Raw genomic sequence first — 14,353 nt, 5'->3', positions numbered from 1 at the left:
AAATACATAGACCTAGAACTTGGAGCAAATAGCAGCGATGTTTTAGGAACTGAAATGTCACACTTAAAGTCTTCAGCCCTGCCAACTTCCCTGTTTTTGTGGGGAGAAGGGGGCCTGACTAGAGCTGTTCTGATTGTGTCTGGCAGGAGGGGAATAGTTTTTGTTCAGTCCTTCTTAGTGACCAAACTTTAATTTTTAAGAATAGGATATTGACTTGTTGAATTGAAGGATTCTGTGGGGTTTTTGTTTGTTTGGTTAGTTGGTTGGTTGTTGCTGTTGTTTTTGAGACGGAGTCTGGCTCTGTCGCCCAGGCTGGAGTGCAGTGGCATGATCTTGGCTCACTGCAACCTCCGTCTCTCAGGTTCAAGTGATTCTCCTGCCTCAGCCTCCCAAGTAGCTGGGATTGCAGGCGCCCACCACCACGCCCGGCTAATTTTTGTATTTTTAGTAAAGACGGGGTTTCACCGTGTTGGTCAGGCTGGTCTCGAACTCCTGACCTTGTGATCTGCCCGCCTCGGCCTCCCGAAGTGCTGGGATTACAGGCGTGAGCCACCACGCCCGGCCGCATTCTGCGTTGAAAGGAGCTCCAGAGGAATGAAGTTCTGTGTTTCTCCCGTGTTAAAAACTTGTTCACCTTCAGAGCAGAAGGAATACAGATCTTCAGATGTCAGTCCATTTTCTTCTCTTCATAATGGTCAAACAGTGTGACCGGAGAGTGTCGCTCTGGTGTCTGAGTTCCAGACTGTGAAGATCATTTGAAAAATAACTCTCACTACATTGAAATGCAGAATTTTAAAAAGTTAAATATTAGATTAGGCAGTCAAAAAAACAAACAAGCATAAAAGGCGAATGAATATGTGTAATCTTCAGAGTAAAGGTGGGCACTGCTAAAAAGGAAGAAGATTTAGATTTTCTTTTTTGTTTGGTGGGCAGTATGCCATGTTATACCCAAAGTTGATTTTTAAAATATTTTCATCTTGCTGGTGCGGTGGCTCATACCTGTAATTCCAGCACTTTGGGGGCCAAGGCAGGTGGATCACTAGAGGTCAGGAGTTTGAGATCAGCCTGGCCAGTGTGGTAAAACTCTGTCTCTACTAAAAATATAAAAATTAGCCAGGCTTGGTGGCAAGCACCTGTAGTCCCAGCTACTTGGGAGGCTGAGAGGGGAGAATCACTTGAACCAGGGAGGTGGAGGTTGCAGTGAGCTGAGATGGTGCCACTGCACTCCAGCCTGGGCAACAGAGCAAGACTCCATCTCAAAAAATAAAAATAAAAAATTCCATCAACTAACCTCTTCCTCTTTGGAATAGCACATTTTAGGACCATGGTTAATACCTGGGATTTAACTCAGTAAATCCTGATGGTTACTGTGCATCAAAGATCTTTAAGTAGGACTGAAGGCCCGTGTGGGGAATAAAATATTACCAAAGTCTATAAAAATAATTTAATTTTACATGTTCTCTTTTATGACAGAGAACAGCACTGGTTCTGTTATTTTTAAAATGAATAAGTTATTTATTAATAGGTGTTTAATATTTCTTAAGTCACTACTGGTTCTTAGAAACCATTCTTTATATTTGATAGACTGTTTGCAGAAAACTCTTATCAACAAGTGTAGAAGAGTTATCTGAAATCATATGTTTAGAATAAAGCAGTTTAATACTAGATCTCAGAAATTTGAAAAATAGCAAAGAAGACTGGTTTGGAAAGCATGGTCTAGAATTGCTTATCAAATTCTGAAGCTATGAAGAATAAATGTTTCACCTTTGGGTTACAAAACCCCATTTATGATTTTATGAAATAAAAATGATTAAAAAAAAAAAACAAAGACAATTTAGAGGAAAAACGATAGGGTTTTCAAGAAATAGTGTTAAAAAATGGGTATTAATATGCAAGTAAAATGAACCTTGATACAATGATTCATTGAACCATTTACAAAAATTAACTCAAAATGGATCATAGATCTGTATGAAACCTATTAATTAAACTTAAAACTTATAGAAAAAAATCTTCATGAATGTAGGTAAAGATTTTTAAGGTATGACACCAAATACATGATCTATAAGAGGAAAAAAATACATTGGATTTTGCCAAAATTAGAAACTTCTGCTCTTTGAAAGACTGTATTAAGTAAATGAGAACACTAGCCATAGACCAAGAAGAAATATTTGCAAACGATATGTTTGACACAGGACTTGTATCCAGGGGATAAAAGCACCCTCAAAATACTATAGTAAGAAAATTACAAAATCAATTTTAAAATAGACAAAAGATTTGAAAAGACACCTTATCTTATATTCAAAGAAGATATATGAATGGCAAGTAAACACATGAAAAGATGCTATTTTTAGTCATCAGGGAAATGTAAAACAAAACCACAATGCAATACCATTACACATATATTAGAATTGCTAAAATTAAAAATACTTGGCCGTGCTCGGTGGCTCATGCCTGTAATCCCAGTACTTTGGGAGGCCGAGGTGGGTGGATCACCTGAAATCAGGAGTTCCAGACCAGCCCGGCCAACATGGCAAAACCCCATCTCTACTAAAAATACAAAAATTAGCTGGACGTGACACGCACCTCTAATCCCAGCTACTTGGGAGGCTGAGGCAAGAGAATCGCTTGAGCCTGGGAGGCAGAGGTTGCAGTGAGCCAAGATCGCGCCACTGCACTCCAGCCTGGGTGACAGAGCGAGACTCCATCTCAAAAAAGTAAAAATAAATGAGCATAGCAAATGTTGATGAGAATATGGAGCAACTGGAAATCTCATACACTGCTGGTGGGATTGTAAAAAATTACAGCCATTTGGAAAACAAATTTTCTATGTTTTGAAATGTTAAACACACATACAGCATATGATCCAGCTATTTTACTCCTAGATGTTTACCCAAAACAAATGAGAGCCTGTGTCCATACACAGACTTGTAATGAATATTTACACCAGCTTTATTTGTAATAGCCAAAACTGGAAACAACCCTGAAATCCATCAACAGTAAATTAATTATCAAATTTTCAGGCCTGGTGCTGTGGCTCACACCTATCATCCCAGCACTTTGGGAGGCTGAGGCTGGCGGATCACCTGAGATCGGGAGTTCGAGACCAGCCTGACCAACAGGAAGAAACCTCGTCTCTACTAAAAATAAAAAATTAGCCGGGCATGGTGGCACATGCCTGTAATCCCAGCTACTCGGGAGGCTAAGGCAGGGGAATTGCTTGAACCCAGGAGGCGGAGGTTGCGGTGAGCCGAGATCACGCCATTGCACTCCAGCCTAGGCAACAAGAGCAAAACTCCGTCTCAAAAAAAAAAAAATTTCATATATTCATATAATGAAATACTACTTGCGTTAAAAAAGGATGAACTATCGCTACATACAACAACATGAGTGAATCCCAAAATAGTGATGCTGAGCAAAGGAAGCCAGGAAGAGAGAGTACATACTATCTGACACCTGAGTGGAATTAGGTATCCAAACGATAAGGAATCCAAGATACTGCTGGGCCAGTTTGACTACATCTGTTGCCACAGCATTCCAAGGGCAGTGATCTTCCCATCTGTACTGCATGTCTCCCTCAATTGCTGCCAGCCCGTGCAGCCAACGCCATTTACTCCTGGCTTGGTTTACAACACCCTCTCCCAAGTACCTCCTCCTCTGCATTAGTTAGAAATCTAGATGCAGTTAGACACTTAGGAATCTAAAACATAAATTGGTTTGTGTTAGTAAATACACACTAATCTATAGTGACAGGGCCAGATCAGTGGTTGCCTGGGGCAGGGATTGCAGAGAGGCTTGAGGAAACCATTGGGGATGGTTATATATATATATATATATATTTGAGATGGAGTCGTGCTCTGTTGCCCAGGATGGAGTGCAATGGCACAATCTTGGCTCACTGCAACCTCCGCCTCCCGGGTTCAAGCGATTCCCCTGCCTCAGCCTCCTGAGTAGCTGGGATTACAGGCACCTGCCACCATGGCCAGCTAATTTTTGTGTTCTTAGTAAAGACAGGGTTTCACTATGTTGGCCAGGCTGGTCTCGAACTCCTGACCTCAGGTGATCCACCTGCCTCGGCCTCCCAAAGTGCTGGGATTACAGGTGTGAGTCACCATGCCCACCCCTGGCTCCCATTTTCTTCTGTATTTTCACTTATTTGATCAATTTCCCTGTTTGTAACCATTATGGACTGAATGTTTGTGTTCCCTACCTCCCCAATTAATGTGTAAATTAATTACATCCAATGTGATTTATCTGGAAACAGGCCTTTGGGAGGTAATTAGGATTAGATGAGATAATGAGAATTAGCCCCTCATTGGCAAAATCCAATGTATATTTTTTTCTCTTATAGATCATGTATTTGGTGTCATACCTTAAAAATCTTTACCTACATTCATGAAGATTTTTTTCTATAAGTTTTAAGTTTAATTAATAGGTTTCATATAGATCTATGATCCATTTTGAGTTAATTTTTGTAAATGGTTCAATGAATCATTGTATCAAGGTTCATTTTATTGCATATTAATACCCATTTTTTTAACACTATTTCTTGAAAACCCTATCGTTTTCCTCTAAATTGTCTTTTTTAAATCATTTTTATTTCATAAATATATATATATATGAAGGGGAAAACTAGAATGGACCCTGTATTGTTGGTTTGGAATTAGAGATACTGATTGGTGTGGACTCATGGTTTTTAATATATGTAGTTAGATACACAAAAAAGTATAAATGGGCCAGGCACAGTGGCTCACGCCTGTAATCCCAGCACTCTGGGAGGCCAAGGTGGGTGGATCATTTGAGGTCATGAGTTCGAGACCAGCCTGGCCCACATGGTGAAACCCTGTCTCCACTAAAAATACAAAAATTAGCCAGGCAGTAGTGTCACACGCCTGTAATCCCAGCTACTCTGGAGGCTGAGGAAGGAGAATCGCTTCAACCCAAGAGGCGGAGGTTGTGGTGAGCCACAGTCACCCCACTGCACTCCAGCCTAGGCAACAGAGTGAGACTCTGTCTCAAAACAAGCAAACAAAAGTATAAATGTGAATGAGTGAATATGAACATTTACACACGCACACACAAGCACACGCGCACACATGCACGCACACACACACATGCTCCCGGGTTCTGTCGCTGAAAGCTCCTGGGATCAGTGACACCCAGTAACAATGAACACACCTAGTGCCGGCATTCTTACTCCCGAATACAACCCTCCATGGTAAAGAATCAGAGCTCTTTAGAGAAATGGCTGATTCCAGAGCTGGAGCAGAGAAAATACTACATGAGCCAAACCATCTTGCACCAGAAAATATGGAAATAGTAAAGAATAATGGAAACAGGTCAAAAGAACATAGAAACCAGCTTGAATGGGCTTCCACTGACAAATCTGGGTTAATTCTAAAATTGAAACAAATAATGGTAGTAAATTGAATAAAACAGGGATCCATAAGTCCATACTGATGTAAAGAAATGAATAAATGGAAAGTTGAGAGTCTATGATGTTGGCTATTGTTTCTACTGTTAATCATCAGTCCTCTTCAATTAGGACACAAGTTTTTTTGTGTTTTTTTTTTGTTTTTTTGTTTGAGACGGAGTCTTGCTCTGCCATCCAGGCTAAAGTGCAGTGGCACGTTCTGGACTCACTGCAAGCTCCGCCTCCCGGGTTCACGCCATTCTCCTGCCTCAGCCTCCCAAATAGCTGGCACTACAGGCGCCCACTACCATGCCCGGCTAATTTTTTGTAATTTTAGTAGAAATGGGGTTCCACCGTGTTAGCCAGGATGGTCTCAATCTCCTGACCTCGTGATCCACCCGCCTCGGCCTCCCAAAGTGCTGGGATTACAGGCATGAGCCACTGCACCTGTCCAAGATGACTTTTCCCCCCTCAAAAATGAATGTGGGTAGTTTGTCACTGCAGGCTTCATCTTCAATATCTTCTCATCCCTTCTTAAAAGAAGTTATCCATTTGTAAACTGGAGATTTCTTTGGGGGCATTGTCCCCATAAACTTTTCATAAAACATCACTCTTCTTCCACCTGTCACCATAAATTTTATGTTTGTTCTTGCTTCAATTGTAGCAGAATTCATGTTGCTCTGATAGGGGCTCTTTTCTTTTCTTTCTTTTTTTTAATTTTATTTTTATTTTTATTTTTATTATACTTTAAGTTCTAGGGTACATGTGCACAACATGCAGGTTTGTTACATATGTATACATGTGCCACGTTGGTGTGCTGCATCCATTAACTCATCATTTACGTTAGGTATATCTCCTAATGCTATCCCTCCTCCCCTCCCCCCACCCCATGACAGGCCCTGGTGTGTGCTGTTCCCCACCCTGTGTCCAAGTTTCTCATTGTTCAATTCCCACCTATGAATGAGAACATGCAGTGTTTGGTTTTCTGTCCTTGCAATAGTTTGCTCAGAATGATGGTTTCCAGCTTCACCCATGTCCCTACAAAGGACATGAACTCATCCTTTTTTATGGCTGCATAGTATTCCATGGTGTATATGTGCCACATTTTCTTAATCCAGTCTGATAGGGGCTCTTTTCAAACTGATGTCTTATCTTTAGTGCTTTAAACTAGATCTTGTTTAACCAGGTTATACCAAGTTAGTATGAGTTTTATTTTGGTGCAAAAAAAATGTTGAAATCCATGCATAGTTTTTTCACAATATGTATTTTCCATGAACTTTTTGAAGACTCTTTGCATACATAATAAATACAAATAAAAACATATAAAATATATATATACTATATGAGATGGTGATGAGTTTTTTCAAAGTAAGATAAAGCAGGGAAGGGGCATTGAGAGTGTCAGGAATGGGGGAGGTTGCAAGTTTTAGATATGGCGGCTAGTGAAAGCCTCACTAAGAAGGTAACAATTGAGTCAGAAGGTGCCAGAACAGCCTGGGCATGGTGGATCACACCTGTAATCCCAGCACTTTGGGAGGCCAAGGCAGGGGGATCACCTGAAGTCAGGAGTTTGAGACCAGTCTAGCCAACATGGTGAAACCCTGTCTCTACCAAAAATACAAAAATTAGCCAGGCGTGGTGGTGGGCGCCTGTAATCCCAGCTACACAGGAGGCTGAGGCAGAAGAATCACTTGAACCCAGGAGGTGGAGACTGCAGTGAGATGAGATCCCACCACTGTACTCTAGCCTGGGCAACAGAGCAAGACTCCATCTCAAAAAAAAAAAGTGCGAGAACAAAACCTGTGGCTATCAAAGGAGGATGTTAGGTAAGGTTCACTCCTAGGCTTGGAGGCAGCAGCATGCCTGGTGCCTTGAGTGTTTGAGAAACAGCAATGAGGCAGATATGGCTAGAGCAGAGTGAGCCAGAGAACAAATCAGCCAGAGAAGAGGTCAGAGAGTTGACTGAGGCTGGATCATGCAGGGCCCTGCAGGCTTTTGTGAGGCTCTGGCCTGTGCTCTTCTAGAGCAATGGGGAGACGCTGGAGGCTTTGGAGCAGAGCAGTGGCATGGTCTGACCTTTACTCTAACTGGATCACTCTGTTGAAACTAGACTCAATGGGACCAAGGATAGAAGCAAGAAAGCTAACTGGAAGGCCATGGCAGTCTCTATTCAGGAGAGAGACAATGGCGTCTTTGACCAAGGGGTTATCATAGAGGTGGTGAGAAGGTGTCAGATTCTGGATATATGTTAAAGGTAGAGCCAAATGGATTTGCTCTCAGATCAGTTATAGATGGGAGAATAAGAGCGAAGTCAAAGATAGCCCTAGGGATTTTGACTTGAGCCACTGGGAAAATGGCCTTGCCATTTACTGAGATGGAAAAGGTGATGGGAGGAACAGGAGCTGGAGGGAGGATTGAGAGCTCTGTTTTGGAAAATGAAGGTTGAGATGCTTATTAGTATTAAAGTATAGATGTTTAGTAAGCACCTGGATATGGTCCAGAGTCCAGAAAGAATTCTGCTGGAGATATAAATGTGAGAGTCATCAATGCTGAATATTGATCTCACCAAAAATTACAATACAGCTATAATGGGAGGATGGTAGGAGGAGAAAGTATATGTGTGCATGGGGGCTCTGGGGGGGATTGTGTGTAAGAAGTTAAACCTTCATGTCATATACTAGGAAGCCAATGGTTGATAACTGATTTGGGAAAAAAAAAATTGAGAAACTGCTGTATATGCATCACAAGAAATAACTGTTCAAAATCTTTAAAACCTTCTTTCTTGCCTTTTTTAAGGGGGGTATTTTTAAATTTTTCTTTTTATTTATTTTTACTTTTTAACAGGTTTATTGAGACATAATTTGCATCCCATACTAATTCATCAACTTCAAGTGTACAATTCATTACCTTTTAGTATATTCACAGAGTTGTGCAACCATCGCTATTATAAAACTTAGGATATTTTCATTATGCCAAAAAGAAACCCTGTACCCTTTAGCTATCAACCTTCAACTCCCCCATTCTTTCCCCCTAGCCCTAGGCAACCATGAATCTCTTTTCTGTCTTTACGGCTTTGTCTATTCCGGATTTTTCCTATGGATGGGAATTACATAATATGTGGTCCTTCTGACTGGCTTCCTTCCCTGTGTTGTTTGAGTGTTTTTTATTTTTCTCCTCCTCTCCCCTCAAGTTCTGTCCCTTCAAACCCATCACAGATTTCAGATTCTTTGGTTCCTACTTTGCAGAAGCCACTGTCATCTCTCCTAAATTTGTCCCTAGAAAATCTTGCCTTTGGCTGAGTGTGGTGGCTCACACTTATAACTCCAGCACTATGAGAGGCCAAAGTGGGAAGATCACTTGAGGCCAGGAGTTCAAGACCAGCCTGGGTAACATAGTGAGAACCCATCTCTACAAAAAAATAAAAATCAGCAGGGTGTGGTGGTACACGCCTATAGTCCCAGCTACCTGGGAGGCTGAGGTGGGAGGATCACTTGAGGCCAGGAGTTTGAGGCTGCAGTGAGCTATGATCATACCACTGCATCCAGCCTGAGTGACAGGCTGAGATGCTGTCTCTGAAAAGAAAAAAAAAATGAAAATCTTGCCTTTGCCTGTGGCCCTCTCTGGCAAGAAGACACCGCTCTATGAGGGCACTATTGATGGCCACCCAGTGATGTGGAGGGGTCAATGCCATCCTGGAGATGCTCTTCTGCAGCCTGCTGGCAGTATCTTGGGCTGTGCTGCCTGAAAGCAGTGGTGCCTGAGGATTTCAGTCAACGTTCCAGACATACTTCGTGAAGGTCTACCAGCAGTCCCCCCAACCCTACTGCAAATTACAAGGTATAGAAAGCTTTTGAAGAAAATCCACATTGAATTTTATATTTGGGATGGAATCTTGTAGCTTTATAAAATATTTCTATTCCCAAATATTTCTTTTCTTTTGCATTTGAACTAATGAAATAGACATTTTTTTAAATTGAGTTTTGGACTCTGAACAGAGTGCCTTTGTTTTCCTAGGTTACCTATGACAACAAAACCTTTTTGCACCCTGGCTTTTGATCTGGGAATTGAAACAGAAGGCTGAGCCTGTTTTTAACATATTTGGGCACATCAGATGATGTTCTTTTAAAGAAGTGGCCGTCATGTCCAGGGCACTGTCTTCCTGATACAAAAATAAAATTAGAAAGAGTTTTATTTTCCATGCATCAAAACATTCAGATTTGAATCCCATCTATCCAAGGGGTTTCTCTAGAGCTTTTGGAGCATAATTTATTGGGTTTTCCAAAGAAGACAACTTATTTAATAATTAAGGGCTTTTTGTATGCATTTCTTATATGAAATAATGGCACGAACTGAGAAATAGTCCTTTTGCAAAGCAAATGTAACATTTGTACAAAAAAGAACAAAATTAAAACATTTCTTGATTTAAGGTCCTTTTTAAACATTAAAGCTGCCAATTTTTTTGTCTCAAAAGAGATTTAGTAAAGATGAAAGACAAAAGACAACAGTATCTTCAATCACTAGCTTATTAAAGGAAGACTAGGTAGAATAGACTCTATTCTAAGAAAAATAGGAGGCCATTGAAGGGCTTTTAGTATGTGAGAGACATGGTTTGGTTTGTTGGTGGAGAATCTACTGGAAGGAGCAAGAGTGAAGCAGAGAGACCAGGGGACAGATAGGAGTGGTTTAGAGAGATGTTCTCAAACTTTCAAGTGCATGCAAATGACCTGCAGTTGCATGAAATGTAAATTCTGATTAATAGAATCAGTGTCTGGGATGCACCTGAGACACTGCATTTTGTTTGTTTGTTTGTTTGTTTGTTTTGAGACAGAGTCTCACTGTTGCCCAGGCTGGAGTGCAGTGGCATGATCTTGGCTCATTACGACTTCCACCTCCCAGGTTCAATCGACTCTCCTGCCTCAGCCTTCCAAGTAGCTGGGATTACAGGCGCGCGCCACCATGCCCGGCTAATTTTTGTATTTTCAGTAGAGACAAGGTTTCACCATGTTGGCCAGGCTAGTCTTGAACTCCTGACCTCAAGTGATCCTCCCACCTTGGCCTCCCAAAGTGCTGGGATTACAGGCGTGAGCCACCACGCCCGGCCTGAGCCACTGCATTTCTAACAAGTCCCCAGGTAAACAATGATGTTCCTAGTGCTGAACCACACTGAGTAGCAAGGTTTTCAGGTAGGATGATAACAGCACAGACGGAGGAAATGGATGGATTTGAGAACTATTTAGAAAGCTCCAAAATTTAGGATCCTATATTTAGGATGATAGGACTCCCTGACTGACCAGGAGGAGTGGACCCAAGGATCACCAAGGATGGGTCCCATGTTTTTGAGCAGGAGGGATTGTGTGGTCTGATAAGTCGATGTTGGGAACAAGAGAAGTGAGTTTCTAGGGGGAGCTCCTGAGCTTAGGAAACATCCGAATGGAGTGGGCAGGGAGATGGATTTCTAAGTCTTGAGCTTAGGAGAGAGGGCTAGAGATGTACACTAGAAATCATTACGTAAAGCAAATGGTATAGTAGACCCAAGGGAGTAAAGAGGAACGAGAGGATGAGAGAGCCTGGAACTGGCCCTTCAGGGCTTCTAGTATTTAAAGGATGGGTAAGGCTGGACGTGGTGGCTCACGCCTGTAATCCCAGCATTTTGGGAAGCTGAAGCAGGAAGATAACTTGAGGTCAAGATCTTGAGACCAGCCTGGCCAACATGGTGAAACCCCCATCTCTACTAAAAATACGAAAAATTAGCTGGGCGTGGTGGTACATACCTGTAGTCCCAGCTACTTGGGACGCTGAGGCAGGAGAATTGCTTGAACCCGGGAGGCAGAGGTTTCTGTGAGCCGAGCTACTGCCACTGCACTCTAGCCTGGGTGACAGGTGAGACTACGTCTCAAAAAATAAACTAAAATAACACAAAATAGCCGGGCGCAGTGGCTCATGCCTGTAATCCCAGCACTTTGCGAGGCCGAGGTGGATGGATCACAAGGTCAGGAGATCGAGACCATCCTGGATAACACGGTGAAACCCCGTCTGTACTAAAAATACAAAATTAGCCAGGCGTGGTGGCGGGCACCTGTAGTCCCAGCTACTTGGGAGGCTGAAGCAGGAGAATGGCGTGAACCCGGGAGGTGGAGCTTGCAGTGAGCCGAGATTGTGCCACTGCACTCCAGCCTGGGCGACAGAGCAAGACTCCATCTCAAAAAATTTAAAAAAAAATAAAAATAAAATACAATAAAGGATGGGTAATACTTATTAAGCCCACTGGTGATACTAAGAAAGAGAAACCTCAAAGGTCAGAGGCAACCAGAAGAACATTATAATACAAATGTCAACGGAAGAGATTGCTTCCAGAAGCCAGCATAGCCAACCATGTCAGGTGCGGTGGTGAAAAGACAGAGGGCTGCAAATTGCCCATGAACTATATCTGCCTGGGTTATTGGTGAATTGAATATGGTTACATGGTTTCTGAGGACTGGTGGGGGTGTGCACCAGGTTGGAGGGGTCTGAGAAGGGAGGATAAGGTAAAGGAATGGAACACACTTCCAAGAAGTTTGTCTGTGGAGGGAAAGAGATACTGCAATGGTAGCTGGAGAGGTATGTGAGGTGGAGGGAAGGTTGTTTTTCTTTTTTCTCTTTTTTGAGATGGAGTCTCGCTCTGTTGCCCAGGCTGGAGTGCAGTGGCGCGATCTCAGCTCACTGCAAACTCCGCCTCATGGGTTCAAGCAGTCCTCTTCCTCAGCCTCCCGAGTAGCTGGGATTATAGGTGCCCGCCACCAGGCCCAGATAATTTTTGTATTTTTAGTAGAGACGGCATTTCACCATCTTGGCCAGGCTGGTCTCGAACTCCTGACCTCGTGATCCACCCACCTCAGCCTCCCAAAGTATTGGGATTACAGGCTGAGCCACCATGACCGGCTTGTTTTTGTTTCTTTTAAAATGGAAGAGGCATGAGCATGTTTAAATGCTGATTGGAAAGACTGAGTCAAAATGAGAAACTTAAGACACAGAAGTGACAGGGAACCAGAGATAGCATGAGGTCACTGAGAAGGGGGCGGTGGAGGAAGTGGACTCAGATGTGAGAAAGGGCACATCCCCTTTACCACAACAAGAGAGGATTTGGACCAATGTCAATAGGTTTACAGACGTGGTGGTGAGATTCAGAACGATCTCTCTTCTGATGGATTCTGTTCTCGGGAAAGCACGAGTGCAGGTCATGGCTAAGGGAGATGGGTGGAAGTGGGAGTGCTGGGCGGTAAAGGGCATAGGAAGAATGACCACCTAGAGCAGCAGAGGTGTCTGCAGGCAGAGATAGGGCCCATTTGAGACTGGTGACCCTGGCCAGGCATGGCTGCTCACACCTATAATCCCAGGACTGTGGGAGGCCAAGGCGGGTGGATAGCTTGAGGCCAAGTGTTTGAGACCAGCCTGGGCAACATAGCAAGACCCCATCTCTAAAACAAGAGAGATAGGAAGAGAGACAGACAGACAGACAGACAGACAGAAACTAGTGACCTGAAGCCTATAGCCAGCGGGCCTTACAGAGAGATTTACCCCAGCTACTCAGCTGCCCAAGGGCAGGATGCAACAGGTGAATGTTTGGTCCATCTAGTGTTGGAGATTTGTTGGATGAACATGCAAGAAAAGTACAAAGAGAAATAGAGCTTAGTCTAAGCTATTGAAAAAAAGGTTCTCTAGGCTATGGGGCCTGGTACACAGCAGGTTCACAAGAGTTGTGTTGATTATTATAGGAGAATGTCCTATCATCCCCTCAGCCCTCCACCATTCCTGCCCGACCACCGTCACCTAAGCATACAACTCCAGCCTCTTTGCCCCAAGGCATAAGCTATACAGATGTGAAGGTGCTTTTGGCCCCAGAAGTGATATTTACTCCACATAGTCATTTTTCAGTTATTTTATGTTTCCCCGCTTCATTATTCTCTAGGGGAGAATGTAAAGTCTCAGAAATTGGGTTCTTTGTTCAGATGTTCACTTTACCACTAGAGTAAGGTTATGTGCAGCTAGTTCTGAGACTCAACAAACAATTCCACTTAAGAAAAATCATCATCAGATGAGACATAGTATATCATTTATTACAAACGTCATGACTTTTAAGGTTCTTTATTGAGAAAATCACATTTTTCTAAATATAGTTGCACTTACGGTCTTTTGTTAAGTGGCTTATGACTTACTAGTCTGTAAGGATTACATTTGGTCTGCTATCTGAAAATGCAAAATTTCTACAGAAGAAGAGGATTTCAACATAAAGGTCACATTAGGAATGAGTAGTGACCAAATTGGGACATAGGAAGTTGGGCAAATAACACTGCTTCTTTTTTTTTTTTTTTTAGACAGGGTCTCCCTCTGTCACCCAGGCTGGAATGCACTGACACGATCTCCCATCTCCTCTCACTGCAACCTCCACCTCCCAGGCTCAAGGGATCCTCCCACCTCAGCCTTCTGAGTAGCTGGGACTACAGGTGTGTGCTGCCATACCTGGCTAATTTTTATATTGTTTTGTAGAGATGGGGTTTCTCCATGTTGCCCAGGTTGGTCTCGAACTCCTGGGCCCCCAAAGTGGTGCTGGGATTACAGGTGTGAGCCACTGTGCTCAGCCAACACTGCTTTTTTTTTTTTTTTTTTTGAGATGGAGTTTCACTCTTGTTGCCCAGGTTGGAGTGCAGTGGTGCAATCTTGGCTCAGTGCAACCTCTGCCTCCTGGGTTCATGTGATCCTTCTGCCTCAGCCTCCCAAGTAGCTGAGATTACAGGCATGTGCCACCACACCCAGCTAATTTTGTATTTTTAGTAGAAACAGGGGTTTCACTGTGTTGGTCAGGCTGGTCTTGAATTCCTGACCTCAAGTGATCCATCCATCTCAGCCTCCCAAAGTGCCGGGATTACAGGTGTGAGCCACCATGACTGGCCTAACACTGCTTCTTTA

This window comes from Pongo abelii, chromosome 14 (assembly GCF_028885655.2).
Source record: "Pongo abelii isolate AG06213 chromosome 14, NHGRI_mPonAbe1-v2.0_pri, whole genome shotgun sequence".
Taxonomy (NCBI): domain Eukaryota; kingdom Metazoa; phylum Chordata; class Mammalia; order Primates; family Hominidae; genus Pongo; species Pongo abelii.
This window is presented reverse-complemented; position numbering follows the sequence as displayed.